Source organism: Tupaia chinensis, unplaced genomic scaffold, assembly GCF_000334495.1.
Source record: "Tupaia chinensis unplaced genomic scaffold, TupChi_1.0 Scaffold000706_1, whole genome shotgun sequence".
NCBI classification, from domain to species: domain Eukaryota; kingdom Metazoa; phylum Chordata; class Mammalia; order Scandentia; family Tupaiidae; genus Tupaia; species Tupaia belangeri.
This window is the reverse complement of record NW_006160229.1, coordinates 6,642,387-6,648,401: the sequence shown is the minus strand read 5'-3', so window position 1 is coordinate 6,648,401 and position 6,015 is coordinate 6,642,387.

The window sequence follows — 6,015 nt, the reverse complement described above, 5'->3', positions numbered from 1 at the left end:
CTATAAGCTATATCATCACTCTTAAGATTGTTCCTGTTGCTGTGCAGAAGCTTTTTACTTTGTTGTAATCTCACTTTGTATTTTTGCTTTTGTTGTCCATACTTTGGAAGTCTTATGAAAAAGAACCTTTGGCAAGACCATTTCCTGAAGTGTTTCCCCTATGGTTTTTTTCTACCAATTTCATGTTTAAAAGTCTTACATTAAAGTATTTAAATCTAATTTCAGTTAATCCTTGTATATGGTGAAAGATAGAGTTCTAGTTCTGTAGCAGACCAGTTAAAGGTTTAGAAGGACCACAGCCATTTTGAAATTAAGAAAGCCCTCTAGATAGAACAGTCTGACCTAATGCTGACTCAGGGAAATCTGTTTGAGGAATGGTCAAATGAGAAACCAGCAACAGGTCTTTGAAAGAATCCCGGTAATTACTCAAGAAAAAGCAATTGACTCTGATTGCAGTGAGGATTCATATGAACATTCATTTGCTTGTGTCTTGTACCTTTAAATACCAAGAACATTTTGAACTTTGCTGGACAGATTGATGGTATTTGTTGACTGTCTCCCTGTAACTGGTTACAGAATAGATTCCTTTTTCTCCAGTTCTACCTGTCATTTCAGTGACAAAAAGCAACAGCAAGACTTATTTTGTCTGGTAACAGTTTCATTCTTCTTTATGGTTATCTAGTTTTCCTAAAACCATTTATTGAAGAGACTTCTGTCCCCAGTGAATGTTATTTAAACCATTGCTTAAGATCAGTAGTCTGGGGAGACCAGCAGATGGCATAATGGTTACTTCCCTGGACTCCCACCTAGTCAACTGCAGTTCAAGTCTCAGACTCATTGTCTTCAACTCACACTGGGTGCATATGTGTGCATGCCCAAAATCCTAAGAGGAGAATGTATTGCAGTGTGGCCATCCCCCCCAGGGGGTGATTTCTCACTTTCTGTCTCTCTCTGTCTCTTTGTCTCTCTCTGTCTCTTTGTCTCTCTCTGTCTCTCTCTGCCCGGTAGCAAAAATCTCTCTCTCAAAAAAAAAGAAAAATCAGTAGTCTGTATGTACATGAACTCATTTCTGAGTTTTCTGTTCTGTTCCATTGGTCTGTGTGTCTTTCTTTCCCCCCAGTATGATGATATGGTTACCATAGGTTTATACTATTTTTTTGAAGTCAGATAGTGTGATGCCGCCAGGATTGTTCTTTTGGCCCCAGGAATGCTTTGACTATTTGGAGCCTTGTGTGATTCCATAAAATCTATTTGAAGAACGCCATAGGTATGGCGATGAGGACTTCATTGAATCTGTAGGCCACTTTGGGTACTACGATAGCTTAACAATATTGAATTTTTGCATTTTTTTCATAGATGACTTGATTTTTTTTTTTAAGGAAGTTCTCTTTATCTTTGACATTTGACAATTGACTATGTCATGTCTCAGAGAGAATCTCTTTAAGTTGAATCTGTTTGGCATCTTTTGTATTTTCAGAATCTTATCTCTCATATACTCGGAATATTTTTGGTTATTATTTTACTAAATAAGTTTCAATGCCTTTTCCTGTTTCCTGTGTATGCTAAACTGCCATATACAAACATTTAATCACTTTGTTATATCACATAGGTGATATAGTCATTCTTCATTATTTAAACTTCATTTTTTTTTCTTTTTGTCTGATTGGGTTATTTCAAAAGCTCTGTCTTTGGGTTCAGAGATTCTTTCTCTGTATGATTGGGCCTGTAGGCTCCTCTCAACCATATTTTAATTTCATCTATTGAATTCTTTATGCCAGAATTGTAACCTTTTCTTTTTAAAGATACTTATTTCTCTGTTGACTTTCTCATTCCCACAGTGGATTGTTTTCATGGTTTCTTTGAATTGTTTATAAGAATTCTCTTGCAGTTCATTGAATTCCCCTAAGATTATTATTTTCAGGCTGATCTGTTTGCTTAGTGGTTAAGGGAGCTAGACCCCTTAACTGTGTCATTTAAATCTCAGCCCTGATGGCTTGAAGAACACACTGGCACATGTTTGTGCATATCCAAACCAGGATGGAGAAATGGAGGAGATGAGATTGTGCCATGAACTATGTCACTTTGGAAGGAGTATGCTTTCTCACTTTCCCTCTCTTTCTCTTTTTGTGCCTTCTGAAAAATAAGAGGAAAAAATACTATTTTCAGTTCTTTATCTAGAACATCTTAGATGTCCTTCACTTTCTAGTCTGTTACTGGAAAATTTTCATGTATATCAGGAGTCTGGTATATCGTTTTCTTTTGTGTATGTGTGTGTGTGTGTGTGTGTGTGTGTGTACTTGCACTGATATCTGTTTATTTGTTGGAATAATCACCACTTCCTACTTTATGGAGCAGGTTTTTAGGAAATGACATGTTCCTGGAGACATGTCCTCTAGATTTAGTTCAGTCATGGGCTTTGATTTTGGTTCTGGTTGTGTTGAAAAATGCAGTTTGGGTATATTTTCTCTGGCTGAAGTCTATGTCAGTGGTGTCCAAGAGTGCCTTTCGTGGTGGAGACTGTGACTATTTGTAGATGTAGTGGCAACATTTCCACTTTGGGACAGATGCTGCAAGGGGTGTGGAGAGGGGTTCCCTAATACTGTGTGGAAGGGGAATGCTGTACTTTAAAAGTAATGTTCTTGATGGGACCAGCAGTTAGCGTAATGGCTATGTCGCTGGACTCCCACGTAGTCAACTGCAGTTGGAGTCCTGGACCCGGTGGCTTAAACTCACGCCGGGCACATGTGCGTGTGTGCCCAGGATCCCGAGAGGAGAATGGAGGAGATGGGATTGCAGTGTGGCCATCCCCCCTGGGGGGTGATTTCTCGCTTTCTGTCTCTCTGTCTTTGTCTGTCTGGTGAGCGCATGCGCCCTATAGCAAAAACCTCTCCAAAGAAAAAAAGAAGGAAAAAAAAAGTACTGTTTTTGCTGATGTCTGATGAGACAGAGCAATACTTCAAGGAAACCATGTAGTTCTAACACAGGAGATCAGATATTTTTACTCAAGTTCTAGCAAAACTTATAAAAATTCCCTTCAGATTTTAGCCAGCTTGATCATACATATTCATAAACTTTGAAAACCTTTGAAACTTCCTCTCTTTGTACATATTCATAAACCTTCATAAACCTTTGAAACTTTCTCTTAGTTCCTTTCATATTTATTGAAACCTCCTATGGCATAATTAAACCTTCAGTATTGCCCTAGGCATCCTTCTTCCCATTCTGGAATAATCTATTATTTTACTTTAGTGCAAATAATTCGCCTACACAAAATTCTTTCCTATAAAAACATTTTAACATTCCTTACCAAAAATACCTCTTCACAGCTGTAACTTTCTTTCCAACTCTCACTTTCCTAATTATTATTTTCTTTCCACCTCCTTTCTCTTTCTTTTATATACTTGTGTTTGGGAACAATCTTAAATAATCTCTGGACTAGAAAAACTTATTTTATTCTCAATAAAAAAAAATTCCATGTTGGGAACCAGCAGTTAGCGTAATGACTATGTCGCTGGACTCCCACGTAGTCGACCGCGGTTTGCGTCCCGGACCCGGTGGCTTAAAACTCCCGCCGGGCGTGCGTGCCCAAGATCCCAAGAGGAGAATGGAGGAGAAGGGATTGCGGCGTGACCATCCCCCCTGGGGGGTGATTTCTTGCTTTCTGTCTCCATGTTTCTCTCTGGCTGGTTGGCGAGCGCACGCACCCTATAGCAAAAACCTCTCCAAAAAAAAAAATTCCATGTTTATATTATTATTATTTTCATCAAAACAAACATATTAATGTTTCTTTTGTATATTTTGCATGTAAATTACACATATTAGAATTTTTAATACTTAATAATCTTTTTAAACAAATATTTACTTAATTTTATTTATTCATTCATTTATTTTAATTTGACCAGAGAGAGATACACAGAGAGAGAGGGAAAGTGAGAAAGCAAGCCACCAGGTCCGGTATTCGTACCATGGTCGGCCATGTGGGAGTATCCAGCACCTTAACCACCACGCCACCTGCTGGTCCCAATACTTAATTATCTTAAACCTCAAGAAGCAAGTAATTCTGAATTCATAACATATCCACACCTTATGACTATACATCTTATAATATTTTAAAAAAAATCTTTAATTTTATCAGTTTTGTTTTTTTTTTTGACCAGAGAGAAATAGAATGAAAGAGAGAACAAGAACAAGCCACCAGGTCTGGGATTTGAACTGTGATCAGCCATATTGGAGTCCAATGCTACAACCACTACACCACCTGCTGGCCCCCATCTTATACATGTTTTTAAAGAGAGATTTTTTTTTTCCTGTAGGGCACATGCACTCACCAGAGAGACAGAGAAAGACAGAGAAACAGAAGATGAGAAATTACCCCCTCGGGGAGGATGGCCATGCCACCATCCCTTCTCTTCCATTCTCGGGATTTTGGGCACACACACATGTGCCCAGCATGAGTTTTAAGCCACCAGGTCTGGGACTCAAACTGAAGTTGACTACATTAGAGTCCAGCAACGTGACCATTATGCCATCTGCTGGTCCTCATTTTAAAAAATGTTTTTTCTCACAGAACAATTTTTCCAATGTGAAACAGGATAGTTTTATTAATAGATCCAAATATATTTTGTTTCTATAAAATATAAAAATCCAAAAGTAGATGAAACTAAACTTTTTCTTAATCAGTGTTAACTTTTTAAAGTATTTGAGTACTTATTACTTAAATAAACATAACATAAACTTAAGTTCTCAAATTACTTGAAAAGTTTACTTATAAACATTCCTTTTATATTTACCTAATTTATTTCTAAAGCTATTAAATTTTCATTACATGTGAAAACCGTAAGTTTAAACAAAGTTAGTTGTTCATTTGTTTTCCTGGTAAACATTAACACAGCATGTGAATGTTAAATGTTCACCTTTAGTTGTTGATAACTCAGAAAAAGAGCTATTTCCATTAAACCAACAATGTTAAATAAAACATATATCAGAGTTATGTAAATAAAGATTATTTTAGATTTTGGCTAGCTTTATAGTTTTGTAGCCTTAGATTATTTAATCCTGTCTGACCAGCAAACACAGGCAAAAATGTATGGTGACAATTTTTGAAGATATCTTCACTTTTATTTTACATTTAAATTTGAAGCCAGCTTATTTATCAACAATTCATTGTCATGTAAACTTGAATACTATTTGGATTAATTTATGTGAGTTCTCACTTATCTGTAACCTAAACTGAATACAATTCCTTAAAGACTTTACCATGTAGACACACCACACAGTAGACTATATGTACACATATACAAACACAAATGAGCACATACAAGAGAAGTCTTTTTTTTTTTAGAGAGATTTTTTGCTATAGGGTACATGCACTCACCAAAGAGACAGAGAGACAAAAAGTGAGAAGTAAACCCCCAGGGTCGATGGCTGCACCACAATCCCTTCTCCATTCTCCTCTCAGAATTTTGGGCATGTATACACATGCGCCTGGTGTGAGTTTAAGCTGCTGAGTCTGGACTCAAATAGCGGTTTACTATGTGGAAGTCCAGCAACATAACCATTATGCCATCTGCTGGTCCTTCAAAAGAAGTCTTTTAAAAATTTGTGGAAAATGAACATTATGCAAAAACCATGCATAGATTTCAAAAAAGTTGCACTAAAACAAACTTATATGTCGGTTCTATGTTTCTATAAGCCCCTCAAAGCTTCTTTATACATATGAACATACAAACAAAAAGATATTATAACTTTATATTTTTCCTGATAGTAATGTTAGAAAGTCTGTGAATTAGAATTCTGGTTAGTCATTTTCATATATATTTTTAAATGTCCTTAACTATTTTTAGTTTTTACTTTCAAATGAGTCTAAAGATTAATTTTAAGATATTTCTATTTTAGTTGGAACTAGCTGAACCTGAGTAAGAAAAACAAAAGTTCTAAGCAGCCTTGAAACCTCTCTTATCTTAGAAACACAGGAGCCAGCAGGTGGCATGGTGGGTGAGGAGCTGGATTCTCATA